Raw genomic sequence first — 25,250 nt, 5'->3', positions numbered from 1 at the left:
CCTAAGGGTGACGAGCACCAAATCAGTAAAATATACTACATTAGTAAGTGAAACTTCTGTAGTTAAAACACAAGAAGTATTCAACTACAGAAGTATTTTACTACTGGAGATTTGTTTGGAGAGCTCAAGTACAGGATGCTTCTTTAGTTGAAACTTCTGTAGTTTCTGTGAATACTCTGTTAGTTGTGCACATCGATATATAACTACTACGTAGTAGTTATATATCGATGGTTGTGCAGTCCCGCGCAGTACATAACCTCAAAATATAGAAATACTGCAATATTTATTTGTGTTTTGTGCAAATTAGTATTAAGCTTCAAGAGTTTTGTGTTGAAAATTGGCTTTTATTGTTAAAACCTGCGTGTTCAAATAGTTAACTTGTTTAATCATTTCATTTTCATTTAATTTTATCTTTTTAGCGAATTTCCCTATAGGAAAGTAGCTATTACCGTAGGTGGCACGGTAAGACCTAGACCCGGGACCGATTTACTTTTTCATTTTGATGTCCCCAGAGGCCAAAAACACCATTCGTTCAAATGTTCATATATGTATATATATATATATATATATATATATATATATATATATATATATATACGTCCGTGAACGCGATAACTTGAGTAATTTTTGTCCGATTTTGATGAAATTTGGTTTAAAGGTGTAAAGCGGGATAAACTTGAATGAGTTCGCGAACCAGAACGATCGGACCATGGGAACGGGGCTTTACGGGGGGTTTTATGGGGTAAAAATTGGTTTTTCTCACTTTTGACCCTCAAAACACAAAATTTCCCGATTTCTCTTTAGACCTTTTTAAAGAGCTTAAAAAAACAAATAATTTAGTATATAAAAGTATTTTTGTTCGATTATTAGTAACGGAGAAAATTTAAAAAATTTTAAATTTAAAATTCCCATGTTATTCTTATGGAGAATATTGTCAAATGTTGTAGTTTGCTTGTTTATGGATACATTTAATTTTGATGGAACTTGGCAAATTTATTTATTTTGTACTAAGCTATCAATATTTTACTCAAAAACACACTTTATTAGTTTCCTTGTAGCAGCAAACCTAGGTACTCGTTAAACCTAATGTTATTAAAATATATTTAACTAAAAATCAATTCAGACAAATGGAAATTCGCTTAGTCGGCAGGTTTGCTGCGGCGGGGGTATTTATATTTATTTTTATAATTTTGATTATAAAATTAATATTTCAATATTAATTTATAAATATGCGGAGAGAATAAATCCTTGTAAGGTCTAAAACAAAAAACGTAGGGCACATGCAATATCTAATTTACGATTATCTTCACAGATTGAATTATTATTAGCTATTTTTAACCTCAATTAGGAAATATAGATGTAAATCATGCATACACGATGGACTGTGTTAATTTATTTCTTTCAAATCGACAGCTACCCATCTTTATTATTATCTATTACATGCGCCCCACATTTTTCGTTTTAAATCTTACAAGTATTATTTATTCTCTCCATATATTTAAAATTATTTTCTACTTTTTAGGGCGTTTAAAAACGTGGTATTTTAAAAAAGTATTTCATGTATAAATTAGTTTCTCCTTTTTTTTTATTTTTGTTTTACTAATTAAACAATAATAGGTAATTAATATTTCAATAGGGTCTCTCTTATCACAAACCGTACTGCATTTGGTGCATTCAATAAATAGTCTATGTAGGCCTATTCAGCATAATCCATGGTTAACATAAAAATATAACCTACTGAAAACAATATACATGGTTAACCCTATTTAAAACGAAATCCTCCATAACTTACACCTACGAGGGGGTAGGAGTATATTTTAGCACAAATTTATCATTAACTTACTAGTTTAGTACACAACTATACACTGGTGCACACCAACCTTAAATTTTCACTGAAGAGTAATCTACAAAACTCCTGGAGTAAAACACTCCTGAAGTTAGAATACTAAAATAGTGTATGTAGCAAATGAAGTCACTATTTTCCTACTACTTTAGTTGTATACTATATTAGTTTGACTTTCTCCTGTTTGGTGCTCGTCACCCTTATTGTTCACAAAGTTTCATGTCGCGTATTAAATATATAGATGAGTCGTGTATAATTGAGAGTGATGTGTAGCTTTGTTACTGACTAAGATTAGCGTTCTCTATATTTATGATCAAGTTCTGTATATTTAAAATAACATCCAAATTATCACAACTACTGGAAACTGGGTCTAATTCTAAACCGTAAAAAATTTGATTTTTCAAACTGGCGATTTGTTGATTACCAGGCAAGCAGAATATTACTCAAGCTACTAAAGATGAAGTTGATTTTGACAAATAAAAGAAGAATACAGAAAACCATACAAAATATTTCAACTTGAACCATAATGTTAAAATCACACAGCCTATGAAGCACCTCAGTCCAAGATTATTGGTGTCGTGATCCGAAATCATTGTTAATGTTCAGAAAGATATTTTATATGTTCGTTATTGAGTAATTGAGAATAACACAAATATAAATCTAATTTACCGACCGATATCACATAGTATAACATCATCAACCAACGTTGTAATAAACATTACAGTGTATTTTGTGAGAAATGTAGCACAATAGATGCATAATTTTGTAAACACTTACGGTAAACGAAATATCTAATTAATGCGTTCCTTCTTACTCTTTTTTAGCTAGGAGTAAAATTATTTACTGTGGACAGTGCAAAAATAAATTTAAATGTAACATTTAATTAAAGCTACCCAAATAAAAACTGAGTCCTACCTCTAATAATTATATACAACTAAACATTCACAAGTTATTTTGACTCAACAGGGACTCGCGCAGAGGAATTATTTCGTCAACAAAGGAACAATAAAACATCCAATCCTTCCGAGATGGACCGATTCTGAGAACAGGTTGGCGTTTATCATCGAGCTATTAATTAGTGATGAACACTAACAGCTTCACGCTAAAGACAAAGGTTTGGACCGTTCCAAATACTTTACTTCACCAAAGGAGCAAAAGACACAGTAAATTAAAACGTTCGCGAACAAGTATGTTATACTGTACAAAAATAATCTGTCAGAAACCCACTTTAAACGGAAACTAATTCGCGAAATCCACCACATAAATCGTCCCTCCGCAGCGTTAGAAGACGCGTTGGATGGCTCGAGTCCAGATTTACTTGGAATCAATCCAGCAGTCCAAATGGACCAGATCTGGGTTAATCTGACACTTAGCGTCGGTCGGTGGCGAACGCAAACTGTAATTGGCTCAAAAAGTTCACAACTGCGATATATGTCCGGGGTTAGTGCGTTCCAACTATCCACCAAAAGCAAAACACTTCACAAAGATTTCAAAGGAAATTCTCTTTACTTTACAGCCATTGGCAACAGAGTGGAATAAGTAGTTTGGCAAAAGTTAAATCCATCTAAACTTATTGACTTCAGTAAATGTACAACTATCCAATGAGTGGGAAAACACATTACAAAATCGTTCGGGAAGAGTCTTCTAAGTAAATTTTATTCATTTTATCTATTAACAGATTAAATAGAATACAGTTCTATCCCAACCCCATTGGTAAGCCTGTTATTAAATTACATTAAGATTGCGCGTACTAAACTATCTGACAAATAGAACAAAACACATCACAAAGATCCTCGCTTCAGACGTCTTCTTTAGCAAATGCTCTTTGCAAAATAATCAGTAAATATAATAAGTAGTTTGAATCAAGCTAAATCCTCTGACAAGATTGAGCCTTAAGCCTCTTAATCAAGAAGCCGATTATGATATTGGTGCACAAACTTTACTGGTGAAAATACGGTTTACCAAAACTTCTCGTTCACTCGCATGTATATGTAATGCTCCTCAGTTTGCATATTAAAGAGAAAATGAGTAAGTAGATTGTTAAGAGGTTTAAATCCAGTCAATCCCATTGACAAGTTGGTGAGTAATTCTACTAATGACATTGAGATAATGATACATAACACTGAATACATCCGACAGCGTTACTGACTGGAAATAAAATCATGTATGTTGTCATTTCATTATGAATAATGAAAAGCAATCACATCTACTGACATGACTTATAGTATAATTATTACTAATTATAACTTAATTTGTCTTAAATTAACAAAGTAATGATCTAAATTCATGCTGTACTTACAAACAAGAAATGGTTATCCAAATAGGGCGGTACTGACCTGCAAAAATACAAACATTTTTAAAAATATTAAAATGTGCAATTGACACACATACGATATGAGAAGTATGTACATTATTGAACAATGTTAAAAACCTGATACTGTAATGTTACGTAGCTCCTCTCGCAATGCAATGTTAAAAATCTATGATACCCCAACAATGTCCCAAGATGAAAGCCACTCCAAACCACAGGTACAAATCGAACATTTTAGGTGTTTGGTGATATGTATGAAACTCACTATATTCGTCAACATATTGTCCAAGGAAGTAGAGGTTTGTATAATTTGGTGATATGTATAAAACTCGCTATATTCGTCAACCTATTTTCCAAGGAAGTAGAGGTTTGTATAATTTGGTGATATGTACGAAACTCACTATATTCGTCAACATATTGTCCAAGGAAGTAGAGGTTTGTATAATTTGGTGATATGTATGAAACTCACTATATTCGTCAACATATTGTCCAAGGAAGTAGAGGTTTGTATAATTTGGAGATATGTATCAAACTCACTGTATTCGTCAACATATTGTCCAAGGAAGTAGAGGTTTGTATAATTTGGGGATATGTATGAAACTCACTATATTCGTCAACATATTGTCCAAGGAAGTAGAGGTTTGTATAATTTGGTGATATGTATGAAACTCACTATGTTCGTCAACATATTGTCCAGGGAAGTAGAGGTTTGTATAATTTGGTGATATGTATGAAACTCACTATATTCGTCAACATATTGTCCAGGGAAGTAGAGGTTTGTATAATTTGGTGATATGTATGAAACTCACTATATTCGTCAACATATTGTCCAGGGAAGTAGAGGTTTGTATAATTTGGTGATATGTATGAAACTCACTATATTCGTCAACATATTGTCCAAGGAAGTAGAGGTTTGTATAATTTGGTGATATGTATGAAACTCACTATATTCGTCAACATATTGTCCAGGGAAGTAGAGGTTTGTATAATTTGGTGATATGTATGAAACTCACTATATTCGTCAACATATTGTCCAGGGAAGTAGAGGTTTGTATAATTTGGTGATATGTATGAAACTCACTATATTCGTCAACATATTGTCCAAGGAAGTAGAGGTTTGTATAATTTGGTGATATGTATGAAACTCACTATGTTCGTCAACATATTGTCCAGGGAAGTAGAGGTTTGTATAATTTGGTGATATGTATGAAACTCACTATATTCGTCAACATATTGTCCAAGGAAGTAGAGGTTTGTATCATTTGGTGATATGTATGAAACTCACTATATTCGTCAACATATTGTCCAGGGAAGTAGAGGTTTGTATAATTTGGTGATATGTATGAAACTCACTATATTCGTCAACATATTGTCCAAGGAAGTAGAGGTTTGTATAATTTGGTGATATGTATGAAACTCACTATATTCGTCAACATATTGTCCAGGGAAGTAGAGGTTTGTATAATTTGGTGATATGTATGAAACTCACTATATTCGTCAACATATTGTCCAAGGAAGTAGAGGTTTGTATAATTTGGGGATATGTATGAAACTCACTATATTCGTCAACATATTGTCCAAGGAAGTAGAGGTTTGTATAATTTGGTGATATGTATGAAACTCACTATGTTCGTCAACATATTGTCCAGGGAAGTAGAGGTTTGTATAATTTGGTGATATGTATGAAACTCACTATATTCGTCAACATATTGTCCAGGGAAGTAGAGGTTTCTATCATTTGGTGATATGTATGAAACTCACTATATTCGTCAACATATTGTCCAGGGAAGTAGAGGTTTGTATAATTTGGTGATATGTATGAAACTCACTATATTCGTCAACATATTGTCCAAGGAAGTAGAGGTTTGTATAATTTGGTGATATGTATGAAACTCACTATATTCGTCAACATATTGTCCAGGGAAGTAGAGGTTTGTATAATTTGGTGATATGTATGAAACTCACTATATTCGTCAACATATTGTCCAGGGAAGTAGAGGTTTGTATAATTTGGTGATATGTATGAAACTCACTATATTCGTCAACATATTGTCCAAGGAAGTAGAGGTTTGTATAATTTGGTGATATGTATGAAACTCACTATATTCGTCAACATATTGTCCAGGGAAGTAGAGGTTTGTATAATTTGGTGATATGTATGAAACTCACTATATTCGTCAACATATTGTCCAAGGAAGTAGAGGTTTGTATAATTTGGTGATATGTATGAAACTCACTATATTCGTCAACATATTGTCCAGGGAAGTAGAGGTTTGTATAATTTGGTGATATGTATGAAACTCACTATATTCGTCAACATATTGTCCAGGGAAGTAGAGGTTTGTATAATTTGGTGATATGTATGAAACTCACTATATTCGTCAACATATTGTCCAGGGAAGTAGAGGTTTGTATAATTTGGTGATATGTATGAAACTCACTATATTCGTCAACATATTGTCCAGGGAAGTAGAGGTTTGTATAATTTGGTGATATGTATGAAACTCACTATATTCGTCAACATATTGTCCAGGGAAGTAGAGGTTTGTATAATTTGGTGATATGTATAAAACTCACTATATTCGTCAACATATTGTCCAGGGAAGTAGAGGTTTGTATAATTTGGTGATATGTATGAAACTCACTATATTCGTCAACATATTGTCCAGGGAAGTAGAGGTTTGTATAATTTGGTGATATGTATGAAACTCGCTATATTCGTCAACATATTGTCCAGGGAAGTAGAGGTTTGTATAATTTGGTGATATGTATGAAACTCACTATATTCGTCAACATATTGTCCAGGGAAGTAGAGGTTTGTATAATTTGGTGATATGTATGAAACTCACTATATTCGTCAACATATTGTCCAGGGAAGTAGAGGTTTGTATAATTTGGTGATATGTATGAAACTCACTATATTCGTCAACATATTGTCCAGGGAAGTAGAGGTTTGTATAATTTGGTGATATGTATGAAACTCACTATATTCGTCAACATATTGTCCAGGGAAGTAGAGGTTTGTATAATTTGGTGATATGTATGAAACTCACTATATTCGTCTACATATTGTCCAGGGAAGTAGAGGTTTGTATAATTTGGTGATATGTATGAAACTCACTATATTCGTCAACATATTGTCCAGGGAAGTAGGACGGTGCTAGGTAGGTAGAGCTTTGAGATTTTTTCTGACACTAAGAAACGTTTCTAAATAAATTTCCGATAGGATTTCTAAACTACCGTATAGGCCTACAGAATACAGATTTTGCATCGACAATATTTTTTTTATAAATACTCAGTAAGTGTTCTAATTCGATTCGAAGCTAAATCGTTTCTGGGCCAAAGATGTAATTTGTCATTCGACAATCGATTAATCATGCGATCGAGTAAAATGGTCGATGTTAAATCCTAGGAACAAGACTAGGGCTTGGATCGTTCATAAAACGTTTAATATGTCAATAATATAGAAACTCAAACAGAAAGGTCAAATATTTCAGCTATAAAATTGCAAAATAGCTTAAATTCCGTTTTGAATATTTCAGAATGAAATTTGATCGTACGCGACACATGGACCTTTTATAATTCATCCACAATAATCAATATGAAAAATAACGCTCGCCCCAATTCAAGTCAACATCGGCAACCCCTCGGATTATGTAGTTAGCCTCCCCTCTTCCCCTGATACGTGAATACTACCCCATCCCTCTACGGCACAATTAAATATACAAACACCCACACACGGCCACTTCACGCACACACGCCACACGTGCTTGCATCGCGCACAGACTGACTACGGGGCGGAACTTATTGGTTTACGCTTTCAATCCAGGCAAAAATTACAATTTTCATTCATGTAGATTTTTGTTAAAAGTTCAAACATAAATTTGTAGATGGATTTGGTTTGCAAATATCATTACTGTACAATCGCTCTGTAAAATACAAGGGTTTGATGAACTTCAATGCCTTAACTTGATACACTATTTATTAAAACTCCAAAGGCTACTGTATGTCCATTCCAAAAGTACTTTTTAATAATAAAATCATTAATACATAACCGATTTTAAAATTGCGACAGAGTTTATTTTAAACTGCAATAAATCACATTACTATGAACAGTGGAACTTTCATATTCTTTCAAAACCAGTTTATTGCGTGCTTTAGTAACTAATCTTTGCGTTGCAACAATTAATCGATGTTCAACTAATACATCTAGTTTTACAAAACCTAACCTTTCTTTTGTAAGAGAGCGAAGTGTGTGAATTTCTTACGGTTTATTTCGCGTTAGAAGTTCGTAGGTAGCAGTTCAATCCTGAGAAAAGATAATTGCAATAATTTGACACAAATATTTCCTTAATTACAGTAAAAGCTTTTTAATAGATGGTCTTTATTGGTATTTGATTCAACATTCATCCTTCACTCAATTAAAGTACACAGCTGACAACTGCCTACCTCGTCAGTAAGAACAGTAAGCTATACGGTATACAGTAAGCCGCAGCGTCAACGATTGTAGATTTGCCGATACTTGCGTTCTCGTCTTTAGCAACCAAATGACAAAATTAGGCCTGCAGTGATGGTTGGCAAAATTGTTGCCAATCCGAACCTACCTTCTGGGAATTTAAATCCAAGTCTGGGCAAATGCGTACATGGAACATTGCCAACACATAATTAAAGAGGACAACTAGGGATTAGTGACACTTGACAAGTGGATTACACGTCTCTACCACAGAAAACATACTACTTTAGTATGTTTTCTGTGGTCTCTACAAAGATTTCAAGAGCGGAACACTGGGGACACAACATTCTAGACGGGAAAAGGTGCAAAAGACCCTCCGTTCTATTAATGACTAATAACATCATATGAAACTCGTTTCAATAATATTCTATGGTACTACACCGTCTCAGTAGTTCCTAATAATTCAGAGGGCAAAACTTCAAGCACTAAATGAATAATTTACATGACATAGTCCAATATGTCAACGCGGATTCACTATCTACTTCGAATGATGGCTCATACTGCATAGAGTTGTGTATGAAAACAAATGTCAAAGAGAACCAATGACAAATGAGTGTAACAGTCGTTCGTTATCAAATAAAACATTTACCATTGTATGGTTGTTTTAAATTGAGAAAGATCCATTTATTTATTAGATTAGGTGGTGATTTCATTGTTTAGATAACATACAAAATAGCTAGAAGCTGAGTGGTTATGCAATCTGAAGGTTACCGGTTCGATCCTGTGAAGTCAGTAGCTTTCTGATTATTCAAGATTGTAGGTCTACCTGTTGGGTTTCAATGAATTGGCCTAACCAATGTAACAGCTGATCTTAGTAACAAAGCTACACAAAGCATCACACAACATTCTAGCACTACAAAAAGCATGTCACTGTTTTTGTGAAGGCAGAAACAATAAAATTTCATTTAACCTAGTAAATGCGATTGTTTCAATCGGCATAGTTCAGTTTCATTCGAATACTTTATGACTTTTGTATTATTGAGTTTCAGCGATGGTTTCAGTTCAGTTAACCCATTTAATTTATCGTTAGCCATTGTTTTAACTTATTTTACCTGAAGAAACTTAGTTTAAAGTGTTGATTGAAGATAAGTAATCAATTGGAGACATTTGGTGATCGTTTTGGTTTCAGTCATGATTTACACATAATTTACACATAATTTTCATGCAGGACGAGACATATCAGTTGGTGACAATGAGAGATGCCAATGACTGTTGCGAAGCAGCGATCAAACAAAAGCTCGGTGAAAGCTTAAAGGTCGTCAACCGGAGTTGCGGCGTCAACCTCTCAATACAAACGTCTCATCAATAGACACCGAGCAACGCGGAAAGTTCCGTACTTAGGGAAAGTTCTCAACCAAACGTGTTAATAACGGTCGTAAAAAATATCCTTATTGACTCCAAAAATACACATCTACCTGGCTAAGACCACACAAGTCGACAAGTCGCTATCCTACCCATCCTGTTCCTGCACTGTTTATGTATATATTATTCAGTTTTGGTAAAATACGTAAATTATGCCGTTAAAATACAGTTTCATCGACATATCTTCTCTTCTGATGCAAAAGGAATCCGAAACCTCGTGTATTTTTCAAAAGTTGCGCGTAGTCTTCCATGTCTCATTAATTTTAAGTATAGTAAAAAACCTTCTACGTAAGTTCTAATAAGGCACAAATTTTACGCGTTCTCAAATTATGATCAGGGCATTGTGATGCAATTTCTGGCAAGGCTATCTCTTCTGCAGATTTGGAGGAAAAACGTAATTAACTATGAATAGTGATTGGATATTGTATTGTAATTTTCTAACTGAAAATTCAAAATTATATAAGTTAAAGTGATTATTGTTTTGATTTTTGAGCAATAATTCCAAGACCAATAATAGTTAACATGTTTTGACTTATCAAAACCAAGACTCTGTTGACAGGCTAACTGAAGTAGACGTCCCAATCTGGACCTAATATAGCCAGTTGAATGGACCACTGACAGAGTGTACTTTACAAATTGTATATTTCACCCTTGGGGGGTTTGCCACCATTTAGTTTACGTAAAAAAGACACTGCCTTTTACAATACTTTGTCAATTCAGTTTGGTTAGGTTAAAATTTTGGCTAATTCGACATGACTCGATAAATAACATCAGAACAATCAGGAATCTGGCCTAGTGTCATGTGAGTGGCTTAACTACATTTCAACTTGTGTCAATCTTTAGTCAACGATTATCACCACCAACCAGTGTTGATTTTCCACTATGTATAACTGTTGCTAGCCCATCCCCAGTTCAAGTGTCAGTCAGTATTATCGTCCCCTTCACTAATTGTGTGGTCGCAGCTGCTCCCCCTCCCCTTGGGTAATCAATCAGGGTAACACGCCGTCACATTGTCTGGAGAGGGGGAGAGGGGAGGGTAACAGTAGAACACGCAACAAGCAACAATACGTGTTAAATCAACCGGCGACACAAAGCTACAAGGACAAGCCCGACTACCGTCTGATCTGTGTAGTGTGTCGTTGCAGCAAACCTGCATACTGAGCGAGTTTGTAGAGCGAAGGGAGACATGTCATTGAGTTTTTATCGGAAAAGATAATTGGTAAAAGGAGTTTGCACTTTACCTATTGACTTTTACATACTTCCACCCCATCTGTGGGCCAACTGTATGGACCAACTGTCACCAATGTATTATACAATACCCCCGCCGCAGCAAACCTGCAGACTAAGCGAATTTCCATTCGATTTACACTGAAATGTCTACTTAAAAATATAACATTTATTCCCGATTTAAATAGAATTCGTTTAACAAGTACTTAGGTTTGCTGCATCAGGGAGGTAAAACTGTTTTTTTTTATGTTGATAGTTAGTAAGAAATAAAAACATTTTTCAAATTTGATCAAAATATGTTCATAAACAAGCAAACTACAACAATTTACTTATTCTCCATAAGAATAACATGGGAATTTTAAATTTACAATTTTTTGGAATTTTCTCCGTAACCATTAGGCGCATAATAACGCTTCAATATACTAAATTATTTGTTTTTTTAAGCTCTACAAAATGGTTTGGAAAGAAATTGCTAAATTTTATGTTATTTGGGTCAAAAATGCGAAAAACCTATTTTTACCCCATAAAACCCCCCGTAATCCCCCGTTCCCATGGTCCGATCATGCTGGATCGCGAACTCGTTCGAATAAACGTAGGTTTACACGTTTGTACCGAATTTCATCAAAATCGGATCATTTATGCTCGAGTTATCGTGCTAACGGACACACATATATATATATATATATAAATATATAAATATATAAATATATAAATATATAAATATATAAATATATATATATATATATGAATTTTAACGGATGGTGTTTTTGGTCTCTAGGGACCTCGAAACGAAAAAAAAATCGGTCCCGCGTCCAGGTCTTACCATGAGTACTACGGTAATAGCTTATTCCCTATATGGGAAATTCGCTAAAAAGACAAACGGTAGTTGAGTAGAGCCAGGATTTAGAATGGACCAGTGTAATTCAAAAATACATTATTCTTCATTTCTGAAATAGTTTATGCGGTATAAAAGATGGTATAGCTTGCAATAAGTCGTTCTATCAGTATAACTTGGTTAAAAAGTTGGCCTACTCAACATAAATCATATAGTTTATCCTCCATAAAGTAGTTTGGGAGAACTTACTGTGTAAAGATTTTTTAATACATGTGTAATCGATAGCGTATAATATAAAGTAACAATATTTTGTTTTCTGTAAGCCGGATTAGTCGACTATCTTAGAAGGAACCTCGATACATACAGCTCACTAGAACATCATGATCCGAAACAATATGCAACGAGTTTGAAGTGTTGGGCACTATCCTAAACTTATACTGAATACGTTTATTATTAAGTTACTTGCAACCTATAATCCTCGGTTACTTCTTGCGTTAAGACTTTCCGTCCAAACCTAACCTAACCTAACTTAACCTAACCTAACCTAACCTAACCTAACCTAACCTTACCTAACCTAACCCACGGGTTAAATTTTCATTAAATCTTCCATCCACGGGGCTTCGCAGCCGTGGATGCAATGACAGCTAACAACGCAGGCAGTGACGGGATTTAAGGGTCATTCAAGAATTCGGAGATGGCGGGACAGATTTGGGTTCGGAGATGGCGGAACGCGGAGATAGTGGGAGCACACGACTTGCATTGAACCACATTTATCTAATTATCTAGGGCCTAGTTATTTAAAATACCCAACACCAAAAAATCAAATCAGATACATGAGAAACTAGATTTTGAAGGCTCAAATTATAGTGTTAAGACGATAAAAATGAATATGTTTTGCATAAACACTTATTTAAGAACCAACAAACCTTCATTACATAATGAATTTTAAAATTCATTCCAAGTGCTATCGCTAACGGCTTGGGTTATCAGATTTACTATATACTTCTTAATTAACTGTCTTTGTACAAGATTAGAACTGAAGTTAATTCATTGAGCGGTGTCATTGACCTACAGTTGAAGGCTAGCTTGAAACAGTGCTACCAACACAATCAGCTGTGACTTGCACACTGTCAGTGTTGCCAACCTAGTGACAATAACACTGTAATTAGTCAAGGTTGGCAACAGTGGTGACAATAACCTGTCGGCTGGCCTTTCTCTTAGGAAAGAAACTTGGTGAAAAAACGTTGTATTTAAGATTAAAATACGGCAACATTTGTCTAATAACTAACAGAAAAGAAGGGTGAGATGTTTGAATTTCAGTCAACTAAACGGAACCAAACGATCAATGTGGATTTTTATTTTTAATCAAGGAAAGTTCTGGATGAAATATTTTTGTGTTGGCTTTTGGTGTTTCGAAGAACCAAGTTGTTACTGACGATAAATAATAAAATCATTCTGAATCAAGCAAGTTGCAAGTCAATAACAACAACAAAACAGTTAATTTCATTCTATATTGTCCCTTTGAGATAATATATTCAATTCATATTTGAGGTAAAATACGTTCAGTAGCGTCCCTATCTTACCATTAGCAAACCACCATTCTGGTATTTTATCATTTGATGGTAACAACACAATTAGTAAGTAATAATGACCTCTCTGTTTATATTTCATTATAGTAAACCGTTCCGTCTGTGTTCTGGAATGGTTCGAAATAGGAAAAATACACTGACTAGTGACTACACCCACAAAGACTTTCAATGCAGCTTTGGTTTTGATTTTTTCACGATAATTTTTTTTTAACTAGGCTATAATACTTAAATAAAATAAAATGTCCTCGTAGTTATTTGGAAATATAGAAATTTCGCCAGACACAGCAAAGGACTGGGTATTCAGTGTTGTAGTTTGTAAATTAAAATGCAAAATGCAAAAGAAGTAAATCAGTTAGTTACATTTTGTGAAAAAAAATGTTGGAACCAGGATGTATCAGATTCTGGAAAAAAATAATTTTTAGAGCAATTATTATCACGCGAATGATTGAGAATGAAGAAAGTTCTTTATTGGTACGCTCAAACATTTATCATACGCGTGAACTCAATCTATTACAGTAATAAAAAAATTACACTCAGAATATATGTAAAAAATGTTATCAATATCAAAAACATCTTATTGATTTACTCATGAAAAAACGTTTAACACGATCAACACAACCCTGGGACATTTAAAAACGTAACGTTTCGACATCCTTTTTCCACCCGAGGAATACATAAATACGATTAAAAACCTGTCTACGCTGCGATGGACCGGTCTTATGATAATGACCACATTTACCTTTCAAATCAGCTACATATTTGAGTACAACGTTTGGTAGCCTGTTTAGCTCCCATTACCAAAGGCCCTCGTAAAAGGTAACGGCAAGATTAAACTTCGTCGTTAACATCGGACTAGGCGTTTCACCTTGTGAACCACAAAGTATCACACCGGTGGTAATATTTAATACCCACGCCACAGCAAACCAGCAGACTAAACGAATTTCTATTTGATTGAATATTTTCGTTAAAATATATCTTAAACATATCAGAATAGTTATCTATTTAGGTAACAATATATTTTCTGACTTCATAAGTGTTAATAAAGATTAATTGGTTAAGTTAAGCTGAATTAAACTAAACAAAATACAGTAATACAAACAAATAATCACACCTGATTTTAATAAGGTAACAAATTGAAAGAATACAAATAAGTACAGCTGAGGTATTTTTAATATTAGGTAGCCTATATCGTAAGTTCCCTTTAGAAAAGAGTTAAGCCCTTAAAGGGTAATTTATGAAATAATGGATAGTTTTGCTCAAGGTTTCTCGTCATGACGAACATTTTAAGTATTTTTGGTTTATGTGATTTGTAGTTTTCAGTTTTCTGAAAAGTGCATGGGTACGTTGTGATTTATATAGGCTATAGTATGGATAGGCTATAGTTTTTTTTCTGCTACATAAAAGGACAAGTTTTTTCTTGAAATCTTTAATAGTACAGTACGAAATAAATCAATTGTGCTAACTAGATCAAAATACTGTATGTTCATAAATAGTAAACAACAACAGTTTTCTTAATTTCCATAAGAATATCATAGGCTAGGAATTTTAACTAACATTATTATTTTTTTATTTCCTCCTCAACCATAGGCGCATAACGTTTCAATATTACATTACGGACCTCAACACATCGGTTTCCTAATCCTGTAAAAAGGGCATTCTCCTACACTATGGTAATTGGTGTAGGTACATTAAACAATAATTTAAACAAACTACTTATTAAACAAAGAAATTACAGCAAGAGGAACATCATCACGCATGTTTTCTCTTTTCACAGCAAATAATTTGTGTTCTCGATCAAGCCTTTTAATTGTTTTAAATTCTTTATTTATATTTTTTGTATGACTCCTAATTTATGTACAATCATCTTAACCAATCTTTATTTTTAATATTCCATCTTATTTACGAAGGTGTGCTCACAATACTCAGTAATTAAAATAATAAGCGGGCTGCCTGTTATGGAAACAATAAACTTTATATTACTTGAAATGGGTTGTCGTTTACGTCGCGAAGGGTGGTTAAAACGTTAACGACGCTGTAAAACGTAAAACGACTGCGAACGCCGTAAAACGTGTCACTCATGCTCGGCCCCATTGTCCATCCCCCATTGTCCGTATAACGTACATGCTCATGCCTTTGGTCCTTGTAAAAGAAAAATAGATCAAACAAACTCCATTACAGACCTATCTTCCTTGATCGGTTCAAAACGATTTAATTAACAGCTACAGCATTTCTGTTTGGTTTATACAGTGGGCGTTTTAACTTTGCGAATATGGTAACTGTCTATTAGTTTGAGCTTGTCCTCTGACATTATAACCAAATAGTAAAGAAAAACTCGTAATATTCCCTAACAGAGAAACTTTTGTCAACACAGAACAATCAAACGCTATGTTATATGAAGCACAAAATACGTACAAAACAGATTTTGAGGATTAGAAGTTTTCCTGCACCATTCTATGCTAATAGTGGCACTAACTCACGATGCTCACGATCGACCATTCCTCAGGTTGTAAAGATAGCGTTTATAGATAAACTATATAAGCCTACTAATAATTACAATTCAACTTTCAAACATCCAATACACTATGTCCAATTTAGTGAAAATGTTTCACGATCCTAATTTAATGTGTTTCACCACTCGAAACAACCACCATGTACACTAAAACTTTTAAATCGTAAGTAACTACAGTAAATCCAACTACGACATCAGGCAATGCCCAATCACTCCACAACCCCCCCCCCCCCCCCTCAGACAGAAAACTTCAATAAAGCCAAGAGTTTCGGCGAAGATGAAAGTGTGTGTAAACCTTGAGGTGTTATCTTCGACAAGAAAACAGCATTAGCTGTCCCAACATCGGCTCTATACCTTGTGTAGACACAGACATAAGTACTGTATACACAGTGGGTAGACAGTGCGAGTGTCTATATTGAACGTTCTACATTAGATGGACAGTACACTTGTCTGGCATTATTCAAAGCTAAATATGAATAAAATATGAACATGGATTGAAGCTAAGCAGAAAATTCGGCGTTTTAACCAATAAAGAAAAGATCTCTCTTGTCAAAATACACTTTACGTATGATTATAGGAGTAAATGAGGCCTGGACCACAGATTCGCGGAATGTCTTGTTATGTATTCCCTTGTAATAAAACACCCCAAACTGATGATTAACAATCGCTGTACGGTGGTATTTTGGTAGAAAATTACAAAGAACCACTAAATGTTGATAGGTACGTGCCGGGTACTATACTTGTGAAAGGAACAGCTCTGTTGATCGCTGTGGCAATAAGCATTGAATATATAACCAATAAAATACTAGATTAAAACAACTTTTTTTTAATTTCGCAGGGGCAAAACATTCATAACAACCGTCATTTTAGAATTAGCAACTTACTTACATCTTTGTAATTTTACCTAGAACAAACTTGAGACACTGTTCAGCTTTGAAATCCTATGCTGCTCAGAATAAAATGTATAAAACGCATTCACTACGATGCGAGGTTTTATACAATTAAAATACCAACCGTCAACTACGGCAACTTAAAATATTGCAAAGCAAACTAATAAAAGGAAAATAAAACAGCCACTCAAAACACTTTAGGCAACAAACTTTCCCGCTTCACTCTCGCTGTGGATCGTTCTGAAAATAAAAAGTTTGCTAGGAAGATTAACAGCTGCCGAGTTTGGAGGCAAACTTGAACGCTATATCAAGTAACTTGGGCGCTTCGTGATAAAAACTCCCAAGTGTCGTTGAGATATCTGGTTAGCTGAATACATTATCTGTTAAGTGGCAGGGAAGGTATAAACATGAAATGGGCTGAAAAACATTCCAGAGAAGACCCGCACGTTTTTGTAACTTTGTTATTCAAGGTGAAGCAATGCTAATAAATGTCGAATTAATTATAAATAGCCTGTTTAAAATCTCCAGTTTGCCTTAGTATTTGTAAGGGTTTTAGTTAATTTTTCTTCATGTTATGTGTTTACAGAGAGTATTTGTTAGACAAGTGAGACAATGATAATAATGTAAATAAGACCAGAAATCCCAACTTGGTTTCGAGCCTCGATTAGCAGGCCTGCTTTTATATATGAACGTATCCATCAAAAATATGTTTGCATAGAGAATATGAACGTTTAACCATACATATTGTTAACATGTCGGTTGGTTATTAACTGGAATAAATTCATACATTCACTGCTGTTAAAAAACATCTAAATTCGAACTTAGTGAAAATCAAACAACAAATTATCATTTGAGCCTATTTGACATTGCTTATGGTACCTGACACAACCTTAGACGCCGTACCAAGCTTTTAAATAAAAATGTTGTAATTGTATTATCCATTAGGCCTATCTGCTTCATTGAAAAATATCAGGGGTTTCATTCATATAAGAGACATCCATTCCTAACAATGGTTCTTTGTTTTTCTGTCTGTCACGTTTCCAATAAATATCTACTGTAATCCTTGTTGCCTCACATTTACAAACCCTCACTGTCCATGAAAATCACACATTCCAAGAAGAATGTCCAATAGGAAGGCGTGTGTTTATCCTGAAACCTGCGTCTCAGACTTCCAAGAAACTCACAGCGCTGGATAAAAAACTTGTACCTGTCTACTTTTTACATCGAACGTCACATTCCGAAGCACTGACGTTCAATTAGTAAGGAAATTGGTGAGGAAATTGTCGCGCCCCGGCTGACTGACTATGCGATGCCAATAAATTGAAACTGTTCAAGTTACGTTTTGCGGATGTAGAAGGACATGCCTTTCATCGTAAACTGTCAATTTTTACATGTTAGAAAATAGGCCTACATCAAACGACTGAAGATTGTGGATCGGTGTGGTTGGTCAAACAATATGTGATCATTGGGCTGGCCCTACTAATGACCAATGCACAATTTAAGCTGTGTGAATATATCCAACTTACTATTGAAGGATAATATCTTTTATGTGAAGAAGTTATGTTCATTTGCCGAAAGCTGTCAGATGCTGATCGTTCATTTCTAAATAATTGTTTGCTTTCTATATTAACCAAGGAATTTCCCTGTGAATCGCATTGAGGTCCATCAAAATAATTTCAATAAATTGCAAAGTAAAATTTTAGTATAAAAAAAGCTTTAGCTCGTGAACGATACTACAATCAAGGGAGTACCGACGCACAGTACTCTGGATACTCGGTTTAGTGTACTAATAGTTTAAGAAAGTAAAAGGTAAATAACTTTGACATCCTTGATTTATAGCAAATTCACACTGTGATGAAATTATTTCTCGAAATATAGTAAGAAAACTTCAAAGAATACAGTATATGGAGGCATTATGAGAAAGAAAAAACAAATTAGTTAACTGTTGTATTGGAGGTGCAAGTGTTTGCAACTCTTGAAGGAAAGCTGTCAGCGCATAGGCACGGACTATAGAATACTGTAATGTCTGTAGCCGAAGGGAGATAAGGGTCCATGCGCCACCTTACATGAATGGTGTGGTTCATGGCGGTTTAATGGTGGATCACCTTTTACTGACCTAAATTAAAAATTTGAATGCCGCCCCGTATTATATAGACTCGATATCTGACGAGTTCAAGATTCTGACCTCATTTCCGGCCCCTGAGACAACTCGTCTGTAAAAAATCATCGCTCATAAAAATGATAATTAGTCACACCCAAACTCGTACATCTCTTCATTTAACAAACGGCGTCCCATAAAATGATTGCAATCGCCGACTTTTGTAGCTCGTATCACTGAAACATCAAAATACGTTTTTGATCATATCTTCACGGGGAAAGATGCTAATCTCCAACATATTATGTAATACGATCGACCTGTTAAAATGAAGTAAAATTAATATCCTCCTCTCTCAACTCATTAAATGCATTAGGTCTGGTAGGCTAGGCATGTGTTGTTATATTCAATTACCTACTGCACACGCTGGTCCGATTACCTCAGCAAGACACATCACATGTCTAGTTGCTAATTACAACTTCAAGCATCCGCCTACAGCACAGGACGACACGATCTAGATTAGATTGTACCAATTAAAGTAGACCAACCGAGCATATCGCACTGTAAACCCTACTTTGCCTGCGGTTAGTAGATGTGTGGTCGTGTGGATAAATGCATTTAATGATCATGAATCAACTAATTTTGATGAGGCTGTATCACTGACTGATCTTGCCTTTTGACTAACTTCTTGATTTTACCCATTTTCCTTCGGGCATTAGTATATGGAGAAAGTATTGTTTTCGTCAACATTGACGAGTTTGAGTGGATATACGTCTATATACGTTTGGGCCCCCTGAACTAAAAAAATGGTTTTTGTAGTGATGTCTGTATGTGTGGATGTGTAGAGCACACAGAGCTACAGAACACACTTGCCTTTTTTCATTGTTTTTTTTATTTTGATTTTTAATGGCGATTTCCCCATGAGAACCATTTAATAACGGAAAATTAGATTTTCTCGAAAATGGCCTGAACGATTTGATAGGGTAATGGATGCCCTATTAGGATTAAATTAAGACTCAGCTGTGCATGTTTTTTCGTTACGTCAATAGATGAACTCCGTTTTGGTATTGAGCACGAACTGGGCTATGCTAATTAAAAGCTGATTAACTGTTCTACGATTACGATTACAAAGCAGAACATAATTCTGCATATTTCAATCCAAATGAATCGTGTTCAGAATGGTATTAGTAAATTAGTATAGTTTTCCGAAATCACTTGATCAATAAAACTGTTTCATTGTAGATCGGGCGACCTTGGTTGTGTACCCAAGCACTTAAACCACTAAGCTATCAACCTCCGCAAATGCCCTAAGCGTAGCGACAAATGCATAGGCCTACCCTAATTAAATTGCATTGCCGCAAGATCAACTGTATCTCTGATCACACTATTCACTACCTTATCACGAATCACAGATCTAATCGTCTATCACGACCATACAAGGTAGTCCACGTATCCTGTTTGGTAGGTAGGAGATTAGCGGATTAGTCTTGTCGATCAGGTGATGAATATGCATCACTAGTCATTAACACCTACAGCTGATAAAGAGAAACATCTGTCCCCTCGGCTCTCCCTCCCCTCCCCTCATCAATCCGCCGCGAATGGACTCGTCCGTTTTTATCTCTCTCACTCCGGTCGCCCTCTCGGCGTAAATAAGGCGTAATGGGGCGTAATTTGTAACAGTTTGCTGCCGCCTCGCCGCGTAATATAATGGATTAATGCATACTCGCTGCCGGTGTTGAGTCGATATCGAGTTGATTGTAGGTAGTTTGAGTTGGAACAGCTGTTTAAATTTGATCCACGGCCATCTGGATTTATCGTGTACGGCTGGTTAGGAGAAAACGAGAAGACACAAATGCATTTCATTTCTACATTGTTAGCAATATGCACACTTGATTTAGATTTCTTTTTATGGATCCCATCAATGGGAAATTGCATCAAAATAAACTGACTTAGTTCCAACATCAATCAAGGACAAGTTCCTAAACTTGAATTAAAATAAGCCTCTCCGATAGGAAATTTTCGTTAAAAAATTAGCTAGAACAGGGCCAAAAATAAAATAGCCTAGCCAAAAAAGAATTGTATAACTCATTCTATGCGGGTGGAACTACCATACCATACTATGTAGTAAAGTTCACATAGCCTAGATCTTTTCGATCAACGGTAACGAAATCCGAAATTTGTAGTGTAGTTATTTCGGCCGAGAACATACAAATATGAAAACCCCTATTAAGCCTTGCATGTTTGTTTTACCAATGCGAACACCACAGATGTTTCACAAAGGGAATGTAACGCGTGGGTATCATTGTCAGACGAATATAACATCGTGATTACGACATCAACATTATCATCAGAGTAATGATGATATCAGCTTGCGATAATGCAGTGTCCGCCTTTCGCCTGGCGTCCATCATCCGTTGTAGATGTTGGAATACTTGGGTTCATCATTGATGATAGTCTTTAAAGGCACACGTAAATGTGTGCAAATTATTGCTTAGTTATGAAAATTAGGCTTAATAAACACTGTTATCGCAATAGTTTAATTAACTTATAGGAGTCACACTTACACAGGCCCTGATGACTTAGAACAATTGAGTTGCAATTACTGAAGAAGGGTTAGAAAGATAAATACTCCCAATGGCAAACGAGAGGAAAGGAAGGATTAATTGAGAGGGGTTGGGTTGTTATTGAAGTGGTTGTGGATGGGGGGGGAGTTTTATGGCCATCTACATTCAATATCACTCATATGGCTTCATTTTGGGGTTCAGATTAAATGCAGGCCTACTACTATAAACCAAAAGTGCATGTCAGGGTCTAAATATTAGGCCAGGGTCCCCCTGGAAAGAACTAAATAAACTTTAGGCGTACGGATACAACGATTACTCCGGATATTTAGTTTAACAAAAACTTGAAATATTGGTATAAATATTTCTTTAAAAAACGAATGTCTTGCGTTTCGGTTGGATAAGAGTTTGGTTTTGGTATCACAAAAACGTAGCTAGTTAATTTTAGGTCCAGCTTTTAGCGTAAGTTAGTAGGCTAAAGATAAACTAACTTACCATACTGTAAAAAACTCGTAATTAATAGGCATGTGCTAAGTGATTGTTTCACAATTAAACATCTTTATCGAGAGGTTGGTTTTGGTTCAAAAATTCAAAGAGAGGGGCTTCCCTTTGCCCCGGTCCAATATGGCTTCCCATCAACTAACTGTCGCCATTCGCAGCCAGCTAGTCGTCTTCATTTCATAACAAACTTGCTTTTTATCTCAGGTTTATTTTACTGGAACCATAAACTTTGAAAAACACACTAGAAAAATAAATAAATTAGGCCATGTCTTCTGTCCAAAATACACCAGATTTTTTCCTAAAAATAGGCTAACTTAGGTTAGGTAGGCCTAACTAAAATCCGAGTTATAAAAGCACAAGCCTTAGCTTAAGTACTATTCGAATTTAAATTAAGGATTTAAACGATAAGCTCAGATATTTTTTAAATTTACATTGATAGGTTAGCACTACTAACTAACGTTCGATTTGATTGTATTATAGTAAAGGTATTATGTTATAATATATAAGTAAATTTATAGTATTTTTATTTTACCTCCGTGTGCGAAATGTGCGCTGCTCCATCAACAGAAAAACACGTGATAATCCAAAATAACGGGCACGTATATCCTTTAGCACAACCAGTGGACACCGAAATCACAGAAACAAAATAACAAAAACGGTATTCCACTTCACAACACACACAGCACAGGCACGGAACACGGCACAACACTTCACTAGGTTATGTTCAATACGAACAGCTCTGCTCTGCTGTACTGTAGACTTTAAACTGGCCCGTGTGGGGCAGCAGCGTCGAGCAGTGGCGGCTCGACCTAGCAACAGCCAGTAGAGGAGCACCGCAACACAAAGGAACGCGGCGATGAGATCTTGCCGCTGCGTTCGGCGTTACTGTAGGGGAGAGGTTAAAAAAACTAGTCCCAAGTAAGCGAGTTGTAATACAGCTTTTCAGTTATTTGTCGTGCGCCCACAGTCTCCAAGCACCAGATTTATGTTAAAACCTACAGTAGAATTGTAGACTCCTGTAATGATCTGTTACCGAGGCGAAACGAATGTACAGTATTTGGAAACTCTCAATTTGGCACGACGAGACGTGGTTCATGGGCATGTTTATCTATTGGGATTTGTCAGTTTCCTTGAACGATTGAATACTGAGTAAAAGTTGGGTAATACTAGGTCTACATGTGACTCGATAATTTATTGATTTTATATATATCCCTGAGAATGAAACAATACACGACAAAAAACTAATAGTTTTTTTACAACATTACTTGGAATCAAGATTTTTCAGAATTTTTTTTTTATTTATTGACTCTTTGCAACGCCTTTCAAATATGCATACCTATGTCTACATGAATGCATTTTCTCCATGATCCTAGTAGAAACAAGTTACACATCCAAATGGCATGCGATGCAATTCTTCTTATGGTTTATATTCAATTCCGAATTCGTCAGTAACATAGTTCATCCTTATGCAAATGTACACACTATATTCAATGTCAGGAAAGAAATCGCGTCAATGTAACTAAACAGGTTCAATTAGTTTAGTGACACTTCAAACGGATTAAGATTCTTACCGGTGGAAAATCTCCTAAAAATAAAACGCCAGCCCAAAATATATCTTTCTTTATTTTTTAATTTTAGTACAGTGATATAAATGTATAGTCTGCAGAACTAGTATTTTCTTGATTTCTCGTAAATAAGGAAACGAGACAACCAACTCTACACGTTGCGAAACAGATTGTAAACAAAAATGCAACAATAGAAACAGCTGATCGAGTGATCGCTATACATTCCTATTTATATCCAGTGAAATGTAGAACGTTACAAAACCTATAATTCAACCTTGTTTGTAAACAGAATAGTTTAACTCGCACATATGTTTCATAAAGGGAACTTGTGCCCAAACAGTAAACGCAACTAGCTGAGAGAGGTATTACAGATCCAGTGAAATGTAGAACGTTACAAAACCTATAATTCAACCTTGTTTGTAAACAGAATAGTTTAACTCGCACATATGTTTCATAAAGGGAACTTGTGCCCAAACAGTAAACGTAACTAGCTGAGAGAGGTATTACAGATCCAGTGAAACGTAGAACGTTACAAAACCTATAATTCAACCTTGTTTGTAAACAGGATAGTTTAACTCGCACATATGTTTCATAAAGGGAACTTGTGCCCAAACAGTAAACGCAACTAGCTGAGAGAGGTATTACAGATCCAGTGAAATGTAGAACGTTACAAAACCTATAATTCAACCTTGTTTGTAAACAGAATAGTTTAACTCGCACATATGTTTCATAAAGGGAACTTGTGCCCAAACAGTAAACGCAACTAGCTGAGAGAGGTATTACAGATCCAGTGAAATGTAGAACGTTACAAAACCTATAATTCAACCTTGTTTGTAAACAGAATAGTTTTAAAGGGAACTTGTGCCCAACCAGTAAACGCAACTAGCTGAGAGAGGTATTACAGATAATACGCTTTACAACAGGCATGCATAATGGAGATCAGGTTAATATTCCAATTGTATTCAGTGCTGCCAGTGCCACAACGATTCGGTTGGTAGCACTGAATGAGTTACACCGGCTCGGTTGGTAGCAGTGCATGATTTACATCGGCGCAATTGCAACCATCTGATAAAGCCAGCTGATCGGTAAATTAATTTATGACGTAATTACGATTAATCTCGGTCGCTGATTGATAATTAGTCTAAGACCAGTAGCATAAAACTAGGCCTGACCTCGGCAAAATTAGTAACAAAGCAAAACCAACTGGAATGTGTTAGGCATGCTTCCCTTAACATTTTGTGAAAATTCCCAACTTTTCCCACTGTAGCAAAATCCGCCATCTTGGAAAATGGCGGACAATCTATAAACACTGCAAGGTTCCACTTAAAAACTTATTGTTCCCAAACCATTTCATCTAGAAAAGTGTAGTTAGTCTTAAATTATTCAGCATAATATTATCTACAAGAAAATATCATATTAAATAATAGTAATATGACTTTTAATAGTGAA

The 25,250-nt window shown here is 35.2% G+C and overlaps 1 protein-coding gene across 1 annotated transcript in view; it reads right to left on the bottom strand.

Moving 5' to 3' along the window:
• LOC128996175 (zinc finger protein 608-like) overlaps positions 1-22,985 on the bottom strand; it is a 56,123-nt gene extending 33,138 nt beyond the window's left edge. The window contains exon 1 of the mRNA XM_054421312.1: positions 22,769-22,985. The gene's annotated coding sequence lies outside the window, so the exon portion shown is untranslated. The remainder of the gene's footprint in view (positions 1-22,768) is intronic.
• Between the last annotated feature and the right edge of the window lie 2,265 nt (positions 22,986-25,250).

This window comes from Macrosteles quadrilineatus, unplaced genomic scaffold (genome assembly GCF_028750875.1).
Source record: "Macrosteles quadrilineatus isolate MER2022 unplaced genomic scaffold, UCM_ALF_1.0 Scaffold_6__1_contigs__length_79288215, whole genome shotgun sequence".
NCBI classification, from domain to species: domain Eukaryota; kingdom Metazoa; phylum Arthropoda; class Insecta; order Hemiptera; family Cicadellidae; genus Macrosteles; species Macrosteles quadrilineatus.
Note: the sequence above shows the minus strand (reverse complement) of the source record. Positions and strands in the feature narration are given on the sequence as shown.